Source organism: Vicia villosa, linkage group LG6 (genome assembly GCF_029867415.1).
Source record: "Vicia villosa cultivar HV-30 ecotype Madison, WI linkage group LG6, Vvil1.0, whole genome shotgun sequence".
Taxonomy (NCBI): domain Eukaryota; kingdom Viridiplantae; phylum Streptophyta; class Magnoliopsida; order Fabales; family Fabaceae; genus Vicia; species Vicia villosa.
The window spans coordinates 125017344-125037256 of record NC_081185.1 but is presented as its reverse complement, the minus strand read 5'-3'; positions in this window follow the sequence as shown (position 1 = coordinate 125037256).

Sequence of the window (19913 nt, the reverse complement as noted above, 5' to 3'; positions counted from 1 at the left end):
GCTTTACATTCGCTTTTTCCGCAATACTCTGATTATTCATCACAATCATCTATACCAAATAGATTTCTGAGTTTTTACCCGATTCCGACTCTCTGTACTTATTCGTTCAAGAATCATTCTTCACCATTCATGGTACCAATTTACCACTTAGCAATACTTACTCGTACTCAAAAACAAATTCTTGAATTACTACATCTATTAAAACATTCTAACCATCAGAACGAGTATACACAAGCAATTATAATCACACTCATCAGCTTCAATACACAATTTCTTACAAAACAACTCAAGTTGAGTTTTGCTCTTTTCTAAGAATTAACTTGATTTCTCTCTTCATAGAGTATAATTCCTCATTCTATTTGGAATCTACAATAACCCCTTGACAACAACACAAAATTATTATAACGTCACATAGCATCAACTCTTCGTTTTAATTCCGCCGAATACATACTCGTTAACTATGTACAACCGTAATAACATATTCATCATTCTCGGCAATTATTCAAAAAGTTACAATTCTTCGACACGACATTCTTACATCCACTGGATTCTAAATCCAACATATAGACCAACACATATTCTCTATGTAGGCTTCCGACATATTAATTCTTCACTTGCCACAAGTAGTACTCATAACACTACTCTACCTCACACATTCGCTGTGCAACTCTAATTACCTGCCTTAAGTCATCATCCAATATATTGCACTCTTTTGTATTCACTTCTTCATAAGTTCACACAACATGGTGAGTGATTATTCTCACAGCTTAGCATTCATCACATCTTAAACCATTAAGGTAACAAAACAAGCTTATCTCTTCCATATGATTTCATCTACTACCAACAAGAGATTTAGGGTGATCAAGTCCTAAATTTGTCAATATTAGTTGAAAATCATATTTAAGCATAAACCGTCGTTACTACATAATAGTGTCCTTTCCGAGGTTGCACCCAAACTCTTTAACATCGTCATAGTCCAATAATTCACTACGGTGTCCTTCTTCCAAAATATTCTTCCGAAGCTCAAAACATCAGGAACACAAATCCAATCACTCAATCCTCATTATACTATCCTCGTCGATTCTGAATTCACCGCCTTTACCTTGGTAATTCAAAGTCAACCTATCGATCGACTCAACATTATCTTTCTAACCTCCTCTAATCTCGTCAAGAATATCACTAGTCATCTTCTAGCATACTCAATCTAACACTATTAGGAGTGCCTTCACATACCAACTCAAGTCTCAATATCGTCCAATTAAATCCAACTCATTCATCATTAGCACCGACATATTTAAAGACCTCCTACGCAACACAGTAGCACAACATTTTCCTCATTAGGATGGTAATTCAAACCAAAATCCTAATCCTAAAAAAAAATATACTCCAATCATCTCTACTGCCTCATAATAAGCCCTTTCTGGTCCAAGAGGTACTTCAACTCTTATGATCACTAAACACTTCGAATTTTGAACCATACAATTAACCTGCAAGGCCAAGACAACATTCATAACTCGTGGTTTTAATCCAAATCCTATTACATCCTTCACGTCCAAATATCATCCCACTCGGAATCTCAACAAAGTCTCCCTCACGTCAACAATTGTTAGAAATTCCCTACAATTCTTCTTTTATACTTATCGTTACTTTGCCATCACAAATACGATTCCAAGAGTTCTAAAGTTTATTCCATCTTTACTACTAATTCACTCTTCACTAAAATCCATCGGCATTCAAATCATCTTTATTACCGAATATCTCATCGACTTATTCATCAACCACATGTCCTACTCAACTTCGTTTCAAATAATCGGTAGTAGACATCCCTATTCAACAAGTTCCACGCTTCCTTAACCGAATTCAGACTATCTCCTCAAAGGATCAACCTACTGTATTTATAACTCTACCATAAGGTATAACATAATCTCTCCTCCTCGTAGGTTCAAACGGCACATTAATCCGACACTCGAAACTCAAGATATGAATTTTCCAGTCATTGCCCGAAAAATGCAACACTGACATCATGCAGCGACACTCTATACGATATATCCAAAACTTCTCAATTGGTAAATTCAATTCTTAAAATTACTCCACAACAAACCTTCTAATTATTCTTTCAATCCATTCAACACTGACACTGACATCCCGTGCAGTACCAATAAACAAGTCTAGTTATAAGAACAAGAGTAACCGTAACTCCACCTCTTTCCAACGTCATCCTGTCACAATTAAATATGTTACAGCTGCTGCAACTATTTTTATAACAAAGTTCATCTCGTTAGCTTTCCGACGCTTCAAACGGAACTCAATTCGGATGTCCAGAACTCCAGTTATGAATTTTCGAAGTTCTACAGTTATTCAGCAATTTTCCTGCGTTTTGCTTACGAAAATCTCACTCTAAAACTCATTCTCTTCAACTCTATCACATTCCAAACAGCCCCTTATCGTATCTCTTCACTTCCAAACATTCTTATGACTTGAGCAACACATCCTATCGCCGAAGTGCGATTTCTGGATCATTACGAAGCAATCCTCTTTGCAAACTTGCAGCTGAATCTCTTCCGAGACGTAAAGCTACTCAACTGACATCTTCGCAGTACACCAGTAGAGCTGACACATCGCAACTTTCCAATTTCCTTCTCTTACAATAACTGTCAATTACCTCTAATCATCTTCCTTTAAGATGTTCCAACTCAATTCCTAGTGAAGTCTTAATTCCAAGTCACCTTCAATTCGGGAAACAACAAACTCCAACAACGCTCGCACTGTTGCCAACAACAGCCTACTGAATCAATCTTCTTACAACTGAAACATAACCGAGAAGCGAAGCTTCTCCCCCACTTGTTTCAATCCAACACCTGCAACAAAAACCAAGTACCGACAGTGATTCACTCACATATCGCGTACCAAGGAATAAAATACCGACAATATACAACTGTCGCGCAACTCAACTGACTCGACAATTGGCCGGACGGACCGACCTGCTCTGATACCACTATTGTAACACCCTTCTAAACCCCACGGAATTTAATAAAATAATTCAGAGTAAAACATGAACACAAGGGTGCCACAATTACAATTAACACAAAATTTTATCATAAATCCATTGTCATGCTTTCACCAAGGAACATTTCATTATAACTCATAAACATCTCATGTTACACAGCGGAAAATTCATCAACTGGATAGCATAACATCATCTATGCAATATTCCACATAATTTAATACATTCACAACACGATAGAGTATCATCATAAACTCTAAACTAGCGTTCCCCCAGTGTTACATCTATCAGAGCATGACACCGACACAACAACTAAACCGACTTATGAGCTAATCCTCACCAAGTCGAAAGCAGCTCTCCTCAATCTGAAAATGTCAACAGTAAGGGTGAGTCTCATCACAGTTAACAAATGTTATTGCATCTTAAATAACAACACATCATAGTTATATTATTCACCCAATTTCATCATATTCAGATTATCAGGAACATCCATCATTTACACAACGTCAACAAAACACATCTTTCAAACAGACAATCATACTCAACATTAATTCAACAAAACACACAACCAACACATCATCAATATTTATAACACTGGAATACTTCCAATCATGTTATAAAAGTATGCATATGTATGAACTGTCACTATGCATGTGGTACCAAAATTCGTGAATCATATTCACAGGACTTCTCTCTATGATACTGCCCTTCAAATCGCTCACACCCCACTTGGGCACACGATTAACCTCATCAAATGGGAATAACCCATGGCCGATCCAACGTCATCAAGATGCGGCCCTGCCAGCACAGATTCCACACAGTGGGAATCATGCCCTTCACTGATCCAACACACCCTTATGGATACAGTATCATCAATGCACATGAATGAATGCAACATATACAACATACTTATACCATCGTCCAGTCTAATGAGTAACATCATCAAATACTCATTTCATCATCATCATTAACATCATCATTATCATCAAAGTATGTTTATATACATTAGCATCATTCAATACAATCAATCATCATCATCATCATCATCATCATTAAAGAACATACATGTGTCCACATCAATCATCATCATCAATAAGAAGAACACACATGTACCCACATCATTCCAAAACAAATCAATCAACATCATACAATTCTCTACAAATCATCACATCATAACGTTTTCAAAACAACATCTTATATTGTCACATTTCATCATATATGTCAACAATACATCATCCAATCAAACAAATCGTCACATGATTAATATTTCAACATAGCATGTATTTAACACATCTCATCACATATATGTACAATACATCATTCATCAAGAAATAAAATCATATTTAAAAATAATTGGATTCACACCTCATTTCATCATTTAAACACGTAGGCTATCTCATAAGATTCATCGTGCTCGAAACGGCACTAAAAACGGACCTACGATTCGAAAGTTACACATCAATTAACTTTTCCGATAAAACAATTATCGCTACAGCACGCGGCGCCATCACACATTCGCGGCGCGAAACGAATCGAAACAACGCCTTCGCGGCGCGGTCACCTGTTCGCGGCGCGTACTGAACACAACAAAACTTCCTGACCTTCTGCCTTCAGGTTCGCGGCGCCTCCCCTCTGTACGCGGCGCGAACCGCGATTCTAAAAACCCCAGTCTGCAGAAAACAGCATTCTACACATTCCAATTCACCCAATTCATACCAGTACGAACCTAGGAAAATAGAATGCACAAACAACACGAAAAACACCTCATAATACATCAATTACACATCAATTGAGATCATAACAACATAGATATCATGGATTCAAACATAGGGAAAACATAGGGATCAAACACCATACAATTCTACCCAATCCCTAAATCTATCATATAATCCAATTGACTCAACAACATCCCTAATCAATATTATTATCCAAGAATACGATAATAGATGATAACCGGAGAGTCCCCCCTTACCTTAGCCAAGAGCTCTTGATTGGTCTCTCCCTCCATTGCTCCTCTTCACGTACTCGCTTTCCAATCCCTCATCTCTTCTGCTCTGCTTTTCACGTTCCTTTCCCTTATTCCCAATTCTTATTATTTTATAAAATAAACTTTAATTGGAATAAGACCTTTACTAACATAACACCCCCTCATTCTTTAACATCACACATGGCCCAATAGCCCATCTCATAACTCTTTCCAAATAATTCCACAAACCACCAATAATTCTAATTATTAATTAATTTCCATTTAAATTAAAAATTAAAATATACGGGTGTTACACCCTAGTCTAGAAGAATCACACATTCATTTGTTTATCTCTTATTGTGTTGTTACTAAAGTATGGTCTTCTATTTTGGATTGGGTTTGTAGAACTGTGCCTTCTACATTTTCTTCTATTTTTTATCCTTTTTGTTGTTTCATGATTTGTTGAAGAGGAGGTATACAAATAATATTTGTTGAACTATTATTTGATTATCAGTCGTGCAGACTATATGGTTAATTAGAAATGACATTTTATTTAATGGTGGGAGGAAGGAGGTGTCGTGAGATAATTTTTGTAACAAAATCTTTAGTTTGAAATTGGTTATGTGCCGATTATTTTGGTGAGTTTAAGGGCCAATTTGTTTCAGCTTTAAAAAAATGGATTTTTTCTTTGTATTTTTGAAAATAGATTTTTTAAAACCGTTTTTCAAATTATTACAAATTTTTTTATATTCGTTTTTTCTAAAATGAAACACTAATTTTGACATCTTATAACATAAACATACATAATTGAAGACCAAAACTTAGTCAAAATCATAATTTTTTCAAAAAGTTGTATTTCGAAAATGATTTTTGTGAAAATCTATTTGAAATAGCTTCAAAATTAAGTGATTTTTTGAAATTTTAATATCCAAATTTTTTCCCCATAACTAGATGAAATACCTAAAATCACATTTTAAGAATAACTATTCAAACAAAATTTTCATTTGAAACTTTTATAAAAAGTTTCTTTGCAAAAAAAATCTTCACAAAATTTAGTAACACTATAAAAATCATTTTTAAAAAAAACCAAAACAAACGGGCCCTAATTCGTCTATAGTCAATCTATTACAAGTGTTGTTGTAATTCTGTATTCCTCCTGTATTCGGGTTTAGTACCTCTTATCCTAGCTTTAATGGAATCCCATGCTGCAAATGTACATAGATACCTTTTTGATGATTAAGTTATAAATGTTTATGTAAGTTTTTTTAATCATGGAACTGTCAATCTTAAAGAATCTCTAAAATCTCAACTCACGTAAACTTCCTTTTTATAAAATAATTATTTTATTGAAATAATGTTATTGTTAGTATACATATGACATTTTGGCTGTTGAAAAATGACAGATAAATCTCAAGAAAATAAAAAAGAAAAGCAATGCATGTGGGATTATTAGTTGGTATAAAACTCTAATTTTTTATTAAAATCGAATAAGGGAAATAATCAAAACAAAATCACATGATTTGGCAATAGAGTTGTAGAACCTCCAATGATTTGTTTTTGTTTTTATGATCCTGAGATGATTCTGTTCTGATACCTTCTTGTGGTAGAAAGCCAGGAATCAAATATATTTATAATAATAAAATGTTATTGACTAAATTTCAACGCTTTTGGAAACTCTTTATAGTATATCATTGGAAGTTGTTTATATTATAGGCCAGCTTTTTAAAAAATAATTTTTTATAATATTATATATTTTTGTTTTAAAAAATTTCATAAAACTTTTTTTAATAAAAATTTCAAATGAAAAATTAACAAATAGTTATTTTAAAATTTTATTTTAGATATTTCATCAAAAATGTTTTGGATTTTAAAATTTCACAAATAAAAAAAAATCATGTTTTCATAAATATCATTTTTAAGATATATCTTTTTGAAAAAATTTTAATTTCGATTATGTTTAAATCTTTAATAATGTATATTTATGTTACATGATGTAAAAATTATTCTTTTAATTTATGAAAAATGAAATTAATTTTTTGTAATATTTTAAAAAACATCTTTCTAAAAATCACTTTTGAAAATATAAAAAAAAAACTATCTTTTAACAGGCTTTATATCACGTTGAACATGACTCGTAGTCACTGAAAACAGGGGACAAAGAGTTTAGCGAGCGCGTCACAATTTTAATTTGTCCATGTAAAACCCAACTATTTGTAGTAGATGAGAATTAGGGGTTGATGAGGGTGGTAGTCCTCCGTAGTATGGTTCTTAAATTATTTTTTTTAATTTGGACCGTAGCATAAAATATAGGGCTTGTAACATTAAAAACCTCGATTCATTCAAGTACTAGTAAGAAACTACAATTGTTTTGTAGTCGTAGACTTGTGCACACATTGTCGAAATGCATAATCAAACGATTGTGCTTATGATTTGCGATGTCATTTCTATTTCTCTTTTGTTATTATTTTTTATTCTAACAATTGGTATCATATGACGATTAACTGTGGTAAAATATTTGAAAGGAAAAGGTTCAACAAAAACGGACAATTTTGGATTGTGCAAATGGAGAGTTAAGAATTTGTTGACTTAATTAACAAATTTTATAGAAGACGTATGATGTGTGAATCAAAACCAACAAACATGATATGAGTCGATTTGTCAAAGTTGTTGGAGAAGGCCGTGAGATTGAAACATATACGTGTATCACATGAGGTGGTGTATCATATTCTGAACTTAATGTCTTTTTAAAAGAGGTTTATCATAAACTGTAGAGTCATTATATGTGCAAGACACGGATGAAAAAATTGTTTAAGAAACAACGACTATACATGATTAACAACGACTTGTCATTATCATTCACTTTATAGCCATTTGATATCAATAAGTTATCAAAATTTTGATTCCATAGCTTTGGAGCTTGTTTTAGACGATACAAAGATTTATCTATCTTACAGACCTTGTTTTCTTGCCCATGATTAAAAAACTCTTCTTGTTGGCCCATTTAGATTTCTTCTAAGTCATTGTTAAAAAAAAGCTATTTTAACATCCATTTGGTGTAATATTAAGTTATAAATAGCGACAATTGAAATTAGTATCCTAATGGATGTAATTTAACTCACTAGAAAAAAAGTATCAGCAAATCTATATTTTCTCTTCGCTTAAAACCTTTGGCAACAAGGAGTTCCTTGTACTTATCAAAAGTTCCATCAGGTTTTAGTTTCTTTTTCAAAACATATTTACAAATGATTAGTTTTCAACTAGGAGGCAAGTCAGTTAAGTGAGGTCTTGTTAAATTATAGAGAATCTATCTCATTGTTAATAGATTTTTGCCACAAATATGCATTGTTCACTGGATCTTCTTCTACTGTATAGGTTGCATAAACAGGTTCATAGTCTTTATCAACCCTTGCTTTTTTACTCTGTCAAAATTTTATTTCTGCTTCGTCATTACTTTCAGTGCTTCTTATCACATGAATGTGATTAGATTTATTGTCTTTTCTCCAATATCTCATAAGTGGAGGTCTTATTTTTAGACTTGGAAACTTTATTCAGTATGTTGAAAAACAGCCAATAAAATTTCCCCTCATAAGTGAGATGCAACACCATAGTTCAACATAATAGTAACGACTAGTTCAGTAAGAGTTCTATTCTTTTTTTATGCTTTATCATTTATTTAAGAATAATATGGTGCAGTTGTATTACGTACAATTTTATGTTGTTTATAAAATTCATTAAATAGACTAGAATCATATTCAGTTCTCCTATCGCAACAAAGTCTCTTAATCATCTTACTAAATTAATTTTCAATTTCATTCATTTAAATCCTAAGCATATCAATTTCATTCACAAAAATATATTATTTTTAGTGATATTGTAAAAACCTACCCCAATACACCGAGTAAACCTCGCCTTATTCAAAAGAAACTCAAAAACAAGATTTTTCATAATATCACGGACATGCATGCCATCCTTCAAAATTAATGCCTTTTCAGATGTGAAATTCAGTTCCACTTTTCCAATGCTAAAACATTAGTGGTGTAGTCAACTACCAACAACACTTTCTTATTTTCAATATTTATGTATATTTTGAACATTGCGCGATCATAACAGAAATGACAAGAGGAGCCAATGTATATCCAACATCCATGAGATTAACTAATCATGTTAATTTCGTTATCAAAGCAATAAATTGCTCATTAGTCAACTTAACATGTACATTTGGGACAACACAAGGTAAAATCCTGATCTTATATTTCTTAATCACATGACCTAGTTTCCTATAATTGAAGCAAGAAAAAAAATGGTGTCATTTATTTGTGGTGGTGGTTGTTTCCTATCAATTGCACTAATTTGGGCACTTAAAGAGTTCTCATTTTTAATTAGGTTCAAAATATTGCGGTTCTGATTATTCATTCATTTTCCAAATAGCTTCGAAACTACAAAAAATTTCTTTTTGTTGTTTAAATCAACCAAGTCTTTTTTCTTTTTGATCTTTTCTTTGAGATTCTTCTACAATTCGAATTCGAAGGAGAATAATCAAATTCTCAATTAAAAAAAATGTTTTGTGGAGAAGCAAAATTTTTAGTATCTTTCAAAATAAGGAACGGTTTGTCAATAATAAAAATAATTTGAAATTGTTCTTCTAAAGACATTCCTTCGGTGATGATTTCATGAGAAATCTTTTGAAGTTAGTAACATTGAGCTTCCACGAATCTTCATCTACCATCTAATACTTGAGGTAGGGGTGACAACATACTTCTTTGCTCCTACTTCTTCAGTATCATACTTATTTTTCTAAGCTTTCCAAACTTGTTTTGTAGTATTTCAGTTACAATAATAATAATAACTATTATCAGCAAGATCGTTTAAAATTAGATTTTGGCATAGATAATCATTATGTTTCCATAGGGAGATTTCTTTCCTGAGCTATAAACTGTTCACTTTAATCTTTGCAACATATTTATTTTTAGCTGAATTACCAGTTCCATATGAATTCACAGATTTCTCGGTGTTAGTTTGCTAAGTTGATAAAGAAGAAGCAAAAGGAATGTCCTTAATAACAATGTTGACAACCTTTTTAGGGTTAAGAAAAATGCATCTTTTGTTGTCAGTGTTTGAAGTGAGTTCCCTAAAATTTGAACAGTTTGTAATGGACAACAGCCGTAGAAGTACTAATAATTTCTTCTATAGCCATGGAAGTAGGAAAAATAATAAAATTGTGGTTTTACGTTTTTGAAAAATTATAACTGAAGAAATTACTGGGTCGAGCCGCGGACTAGGTCGCTCTTTTAAAGACATTTTACAGGACTTTTCAAAGCTGTGCAAATCAGTCACTAATCTACGACAATTTTAGAATAAAATAACTCATTTCCATAGTGTACATTGGGTGAGTTGAAATGATGTTTGTCTTTCGATCGATAAAGGTGGGCTTGATTTTAGAAGGATGGAGGATTTTAATTTGTCCCTTCTCAATAAGTGGAGGTGGAGAGTTTAGAAGAATCCAATGCTTTGTGGTATAACTTATTGAACGCACTTGACAGAGATATTAATTTACGGGTAGTGAACGGATCAGGCTTTCAAGATAATAAAGTTTCTAAATCCTCGTGGTGGTCGAATATCATTTCTCTAGAAAATATGCTTCCGGAGGAGTTTTTTAATAGAAATTGCAGATTTCGCGTCGGTAGTGGCTAATTTATTTCTTTTTGGCACTCGCATTGGTTGAAAGTCGGTATTCTTAAGGATTTTTTCCTTTGTTATTTTATTGTTTCTGTTTTACATGATGTTTCGATCACCGGTATAGGAGGTTGGCATATCAGTGAGTGAAGGTTGGGATATTTCAGGATCCCGGTCCGAAATCATCCAGACGCTGCTTGTGCGGTTAGGCAGCTATGCATGCAGCATACTAAAGTCGACTACTCCTACTATGGATGTGAAGGACTTCGTGGACTGGTTGCCAAATTATGCAACTGGTTTTTCGATACAGAGCTGCTAGGAGGCGATCAGCAGCAGTCATCATCCTTATGGTCTGATTAATCATTTTGATATGGCTTTGGTTTCAATTTGGAAGACAGAGGTTCCTCTCAAAATCAAAGCATTTGGGTAGAGATGTTTTATCAATAGATTACCGACGAGAGATTTGTTAGCTTTCAGAGGTATTTTTTCTTTTAGTAACCTCTCTTGTGTTTTTTGTAGAGCCGTTGGAGAATCTTCGGTTCCGTCCCTTTTGTCTTGTTGTATTTCGGATATGGTTTGGAAGGAAATGGCCGATTGAACTAGATTGGATTGGAAGATTATAAAGCGGGTAGTTTTAAAGAGAGTTTTTTTGAAGTGGTGCTCTTTTTGCAAATCTAAGAAAGTAAAAAAGAGGAAAGGAAAGATGTGTTTGGTTGACTACTTGTTAGAGCTTGTGGATTATAAGGAATGGTATTATTTTTAGAAATGATGTGTGGAATGTTCGAAACGTGGCATGAGAATCTAAGGCTTTGGTTTGGAGATGATCTTTTTTAGGGAAAATTAGTCATTCCAATTGTAACATTTACAAATTTAGCAAAAACCTTTTGTTTTATTTATCATAGATTTCAATTAGAGTGTAATTTTCTTTTTTTGAAATATGCCCCATTCTCTTGTAATCGGGTTTGAGAACTTTTGTTCTCCTATCAATATATTCTTGCTTAAAAAAAATATCACTTTTCTAGCCAATGCATCATAATTCACTCAGTTGGCAAGGATGCGATTTATTTAGTATAAAACGTGAACAAATTCCATGCTGCAGATGTTTATGTAATTTTTTTTAAATCATGGAACTGTCTCAATCTGCATATGACATTATGGATGTTGAGAAATGACAGATAAATCTCAAGAAAAATAAAAAGAAAAGCAATGCATGTGGGATCATTAGTTGCGTATGAAACTTTAATTTTTATTTTAAAAAAAAATCGAGTTAGGGAAATATATACAAAACAGGATCGCATGATATTTGGTAATTTTGGCAATAGAATTGTAGAACCTCCAATGATTTGTTTTTGTTTTTATGTTCTTGAGATGACTCTGTTATGATACCCTCTTGTGGAAGAAATCCAGGAATCAAATCTATTTATATTAATTAAGTGTTAATGACTCAATGTCAACGCTTTTAGAAACTCTTTATATTATATCATTATTGGATTGGAAACTCTATAATATATCATTATTGGAAGCTGTTAAATTATAGGCATGTTTGTTTCAGTTTTTTTTAATAATTCTTTATATTATTGTTTAAAAATATTTATAAACTTTTTTAATGAAAATTTCAAATAAAAAATTGATAAATAGTTTTTTTTAATAAACTTGATATTTTAGTTATTCTTAAACTGTTCTTTTAGATGTTTTATTATTTTATTATAATTGTTCAAAATGTTAAAATATAAAAAAAAATACTTAAATTTAAAATTATTTCAAATAATTTTTTTATAAAATTTATTTTTGAAATATATATTTTAAAAACATTATTATTTCGATTATATTTTAATCTTCAATAATATATATTTATGTTACACAATGCTAAAATTAGTTTTTCGATTTATGAAAAACAAATTTTAATAAAAAAATTAATATTTTAATAAACTAAAACATTATATTTTTTTAAACTAAAACAAACAGAGCTATATAGCATTGAATATGACTCTTAGACACTGAAAAGCAATATGAACAGAGAGTTTAGCGAGTGTAAAACCCAACTATTTGTAGTAGAGGGCAACTAGGGGTTGATGAGTCATGAGGGTGGTAGTCCTCCGTAGTATGCTTCTTAGATATTCTTTTAATTTGAACTGTAGTATTAAATATACAGCTTGTAACATTGAAAACCTTATTCTATTCAAGTATTAGTACGAAAATACAATTGTTTGTAGTTGCATACAAGTGCATACTTTGCCAAACTGCATAACCAAATGATTGTGTTTATGGTTTGCGATTTCATTTCTATTTTCTCTTTTGTTACTAGTTTCTATTCTAACAATTGGTATCATATAGTGATTAACTATGGTAAAACGTTTGAAATGGAAAGGTTTAACAAAAACATACAATTTTGGATTATGCAAATGGAGAGTAAAAGACTTGTTAACTTAATTAACAACGTTTATAGAAGATGATTATGAATCAAAACCAACAGACATGACAGACGTCAAATTGTCAAATTTGGTGGAGAAGACAACAATATTGATACCTCTATATGTATCACACAAGGTGATGTATCATAACCCGAACTTAATGTCTTTGAAGGAGGTTTAGAATTAATTGTAAGGTCATTATGTGTCTAAGACACGGATGAACAAATTGTTTGAGAAATAAAGACTATACATGATGAACAAATTGATTGAGAAGCAGCGACTGTACAATATGAAGATAGTGGAAGGATCAAATTGATAACATTAATTTCAATACCTTTATCAACATATTCGTCGATCTAGTAGGCTTAGGGTGAAGGTCAATTACGAAGACGAGACAATTGCAATTATGCTCGTTATGACTTTCTTATGACCACTTAGTGACTACTCTTGCACTACTATAAATAATAAATTTTTTGTCGATGCTTTCATCTCACCGAATAAAAAATCGAAATTAACCTTGGGCGTGCAATATTTTAATTTTATTTTTTTTTAAAATTACCATCTATTCCTTGGCTGTTATGCAAAACCAAGAGGTAAACTAACTAAAGGACACACTTCAAATTCCACCAACTATAATTTATATTATATTTCTTTTATAATGGCATCATTCTTTTATATTTTATTTTTATTTAAATATTGCCCAATGGTCATGAGTTAACACATGAACAAATTGTAAATTAAAAATATTTTAATATAAAATTTATATTAATAATGAAGTTTCTAATTTATTGTTTTAATCAAGTTAATAATTTTAAATTTATTTATATTTAAAAAAAATTGTATCTAAATATTTATAATAAAATATCTTTTATATGTCTTACATTATTGACAATATTTTTTTAACTCACCTAAATTTTATGTAAAAAAAAGAGAAAATAGATATTTTTGTATAAGTCTTTTAATTTTTTTTCATATTCAGCTTTTACATAAAGTTATTAACAATTTTTTTCCTCTCACACACTATTTCCAATCAAATTTGAAAAATAATTAATTATTGACTTAAATAGTCCGTTGGTCCCTGTAAGTTAATTAGCGTATTTTTTATTTATGTTCCTGGTTTTTTTGTTGAGAATAATTCATCAATGTTAGAATCTTTTTGGTTTTGGTCCTAAAGTTAAAATTCATAAGAAAATTCGAACGAAAGTTCGAAGAAAATCTGCAAATTTTCTTGCGGATTTTAGGTTTAGGGACTAAATCCAAAAAAAAATTCAGTATTTAAGGAAATTATCCAAAAAGAAATTCAGTATTAAATGGACTAACTGACTATTTAAGTCTTAATTATTTTTTAAATTCTCTCATGTACAACTCTTTAAAACAAGGGGACAACTTCTCTACCCATCATAAAAAGTTGGGTATGGTACCTCCAACCAATCACATGATTCCATCTCATTTAACACATTTAATTATTTATTAAAATACTACAAATATTTGTTGTTTTCAAAGCATTTTACAAAGGAGGTAATCTTACCCAACTTTTTGAGTTGGGTAAATAAGAATTCACCTTAAAACAATCCAAAGATCAAATTAGGTAGCAAAATGCCATGCACACGTGCAAAGTATTAATGAATTGTTATTGAAGTAGTCGTGAAGGGATCGTTTGGCAGTAGGGGTTTCCTGTGTTTATGGTAAAGGATGTGATTGTGAATTAGGGACAAAGAACATGTGATGTTATATAGTTATTGCTTATTCTGGTAAGCTATTATTATAAACCAGCTCAATAATTCTGTTCAATTATTGGCATTGCCAGAGAGATTTTTATAAATGATATCTCACTTCACACCTGTTTTGTAATCTACTCTAGGACATGAGTATGACAACTCAAATTCAACTGTATTTCTTCATCTCTAGTTGTTTTCAGAACGGATATTGTCAATAAATATATGTTTTATTATTTATTAATTCCGTCAGAAATAAATTAAATAATAATAATAATAATAATAATAATAATAATAATAATAATAATAATAATAATAATAATAATAATAATAATAATAATAATAATAATAAACTATATACACTGTATGCAGGTTTTTCTGGTGCAATGTTTTAGTATCAGATATAAGAAAGAAGGCACACACGTGTTGGTGATTATTAAGTTCAAGACATCACGTTCCTTCTTTTACATGTCTCGATTTTTTAGTCTAGGAATGTCAATGCTACTGACTAAATTTAATCGTATTTCTTATATGCATTTTAACTATAATAAAACAAATTAATCGATAAAAGGTTACTCAATTTTTTTAAACATTGCATAAAAATTGATACAAACCAAATTATAGGTATTAAAATAATTAACTTACAAATTTTCTTTAACAATAATATATATTATAAATAATATTTAAGGGTCTGTTTGGTTCAAATAATAAGGGGGATGAGAGAGATTTTAATGGAAGGAAGGAAAGATGGGGGAGGGACTTTTTTATACTTATGTGTATGTTTAGTTTACACGAATGGAGGGAGGAGAGAGGAGGGATTTTGGTTAAAAATATGTTTAGTTCACGAGCGGAGGGGAGAAGTTATATTAAGAATTTACATTTTTATTCTTATGATTTTATATAAGTGATATGATATTCAAAAGTGAAAATTTCATAATTAATTTTTTGGGAATAATATTTGTAATATTGAGTGATTAAAAATTTATAACTTACCACATAACGTTAAAAAAATTGAATACACTTGATACGTATTATAACTCTCGACACAAAAAAATTTATGTGTTGATAACAACTTTTGAACACATAAATACCACATAACTATAATAATAATAATAATAATAATAATAATAATAATAATAATAATAATAATAATAATAATAATAATAATTACCACATAACGTTAATTGAGTACACTTTATATGTATTATAACTCTCGGCACAAAATAATTTATGTGTTGATAACAATTTTTTAATACATAAAATAGCTTATTATTAACTATCTATAATATAAGAAAAGTTATTGTTCTGGAAATCACAAAAATAATCTTTGATTATCTTAATATATAATAATTTGGGGGCAAAAATCTCTTTTATTGATTTTTTCCAACTCACTTTTCACTTTTTTACTTTTTCACTTTTCATTTTTCATTTTTCACTTTTTATTACTTTATTATTATTATTTCTAATAATTATTAATCAAAATATTCCAATAAATTATTTTTTAATAAAAAAGATTATTGTACATATTTGGAATTGAATGATTGAGCCGGTCAGGCAAGACAGTCCAAAGCGGAGAGACATGGTAGATTCAAAGAGAGATACTATGTCAGTGTCATCAGCACAGAGGAATCCCACATGTAAAATACCAATTTTTATTAATTATATTAGTAATTATATTATTTGGTATTTTTTATAATTACTTATTTATTTAGTTATTATGTGATATAATAATTATTTAAGTATTTAATTATGTGAGGGTTTGTGTTGTTTGACTTAATTGAGTTATTAGAGAGATATAACTAAATGGGCCTAAGTGATAGAAATATAATGGATGGATTGGTGGGTTAAGCCTAATTGACATAAGAGAGATAGTAAGAGTAGAAAGTTAGGGTTTTAGAGTTGGAGTCTCATAACTTATTTTGGAGGAGAAATAAGAGAGAAGAGAAAGAAGGGAGGAGCACTTGAGAGAAGAAGAAAAATTGGGATGAAGCATCAATTTTCGCAGCAAGTTTCAGCATAGAGTCATCTTGACAAAACGGGTGTATCTCTCAATCCAACCGTTGGATCGTTGCAGTACTTGGACACAACGTTCCTGACCCATAGAGGTAAATTATGACCAAAGCGATTTTGATTTTGAGGGTTTTAAGTTTGTCTGATAAGCTGATTCCCGAACTGGTTTTTAGATGTGTCTCTAAATGATGTTAGAAAGGATTTCTTTTGGAGAAAAGCTTAGAGTTATGGTGAAAGAGTCCATATTTACCAAGGTAAGGGTGGGGTTCTTTCATGATAAAGGGTTGTATGGTAGTATGTTATGGTGAGTAGATTCTATACTTGATATCCATGTTCTTCTATGTTGCAATTTTGGGTATTTGGTGGTTTGTTGGAATGTGATGATATAAATGTGATAAGTTGTGTGCAATTGTTGATCTTTATGTGTTAGATTGTTGTGTTTGTGGTGGGTAAACCATTGATAGTGAAATAATGGATTTTGTTATAGAATTAGAAATGGAATAGAAATAGAAGTGAATTGAATTAATATAATATGATTATAAATTAGTTGATTTAATTAATAGTTGAATTAATTTCAATAAGTCTATTTGATTGGAAAATACTTAGACTATGATAAATTATTCGATTTATCGGTAAACTACGGTATTTTGAGAAATTGACCGTAATAGTGTTTTGGTTGAATATTTACGTTGAGAATAATATATTTCTATGCCAATGATGTTTTGATAACTAACGTTATCTCTAATTGAGTTAGATGTTAATTTGGAAGTTGTTTAGGCTTACTAGGTATATTGGCATATTGCGATTATTTTGCAAATTAACCGCAATTTATGATTTTGTTTTGGATGCTTTTGTTGCGATTAATGTTGTGATTTGATTGCCAATATGATCATTATTGTTCATTGTTTTGTGAATAGCCTTATGGCATGATTCCTAGCGAATCTTGATATTGTATATATATGTTGTATTGTTGTTAAATTGTGTTGTGAGTCTATGGCTAAAGTTGAATGGTGTGATGTTGATATGTGACCGTTGTTGTATTGTTGTTAAGTTGTGTTGTGAGCCTATGGCTAAAGTTGAACGGTGTGATGTTGATATGTGACCGTTGTTGTTGTTATGTCATTGTTTCGTTGTCGAGTCGTGGTTGTTGTATGTTGTCGCATAGCATAGCATAACATAAAGAACAGTGTGATGTTGATATGTGCCCGTTGTTGTTGTTGTTGAAGGCTTTTCCTTATGCCTCGGAATTACTGGCAATTGATAACGTTGGGAGTTTACTCCAATGGCACCACATGCATATGCATAGTTTGAGTCACATATTGAGTCGCATTTTGAATTATTGTGTTTATGAAGTGAATGCTATGATGTGTGAATGCATAGTTTGTGAAGTTGAATATATATATATATATATATATATATATATATATATATATATAGGGTTAAATATGTTTTTAGTCCTTATAAAATTACTCAAAATGGATTTTAGTCCCTTTAAAAAAAATATTGACTTTTAATCCCTATAAAACTACTTTTGCATTCAGTTTTAGTCCTTGTAGAGGGACCAAAAGTGAGTGCAAAAGTAATTTTATAGGGACTAAAAGTCAATATATTTTTTATAGGGACTAAAAGCCAAAATTGAGATGTTTATAGGGACAAAAAACATATTTAACCCATATATATATATATATATATATATATATATATATATATATATATATATATATATATATATATATATATATGTGGAATATATGAACCATGTTTTTCCATTGTTGATAGTTGTATTAATTTTTGTTGTGATTATGAAATGTATGTTATTATGTGCTTGAATGATATACTTGTAAACTTGAATACATTGTTATAGTTGATAGTTAACATTATTGCTGTGATGCAAATTGCTTATATTGAGAAGTGGTGAATTGGGTATGATCTTAACTTTGCTATATGTATTATCATACTTTCGTTTATAATGTTTCATATCTCACTCCTTCTACCGATGTTTCCCCTACCATGGGAAATGGGCAAGTACTCAAGTATAGCTGTGGAAGTTTGTAGATTCATCGTGTCCGGTTGGTGTGTCTCTCTGATACGTAGCACTCGGGGGATCGTTTTGTTGTTTCTATGTTGTTCATGTTTTAGTTGTTGAGTTCCAAATTGGATAATGAGAAGTACTATGATGTTTGAAGTTATTTTCGATTAAATAAGATGATTTGTATATAAAGCCGAATGTTATAATTCAGCTGCATATTAAATTGAAGTTGGTTTGTCTAAGAGCTGTTATAAGTTGTTTTGTGCTTCTCTGAGATTAAAGTGCTATGTATTTGTTTATGAGTTATTTATATGAAGTAAATGTGATATCTCAAATGCTTGTTGATAGTTTTTTAAAATACTCTGATATCTCGCATGATATTTTCGGGTAGAATTTAGGGTGTTACATTAGTGGTATCAGAGCAGGTCGGTCCGTTCGGCCAAGTTGTTGAGTCAGTTGAGTTCTGTGACAGTTGAATGATGTCAGTGTTTTATTCCTTAGTACGCGACATGTGTGTGAAACACTGTTGGTATTTGTGTGTTTTGTTGCAGGGTTAGTTTGAGCGAAGTGGGGGAGAAGCTATGCTTCTCGGGTAAGTTTCAGTTGTAAGTTATTGGTGCAATATACTTCTTAAGGAAACAGATCAAGCAATTGAAAAGTTTGTTGGTTTCCGAATTCGAAGGTAACATGGATTTAAGATTTATGTTGTTTAACAAGTCGGAATTTCTTGGAATAAGGATAATTGTTATAAGATGGAATTTATGAAGTTGCTATATTCAGCATTATTGGTGGACTGTGAAGTTATCAGTTTGAGTAACCGTTGCATAGGATGTTGACGTAAGAATAATGATTAAGCGACGGATTACGGTAGACCTTGTCAAGGGATCCTTGGCAGGAGATTGGAAAAGTTGTCGAAGTTGTTGGAACGTTCAAGTCGGAGTTAGAAATGCGAAGGGACGAGTATGATTCCAAGAATAAAAACTGTTGATAATGGTGTAAAGGAATTATGTTCTAATGTTATCACAAGGTGTGTGTTAGCATGTTCAGATGATTTTGGAAGTTATTGAAGGATGGTACTTTTGGTGACGTAAAGGATTCTATTGCA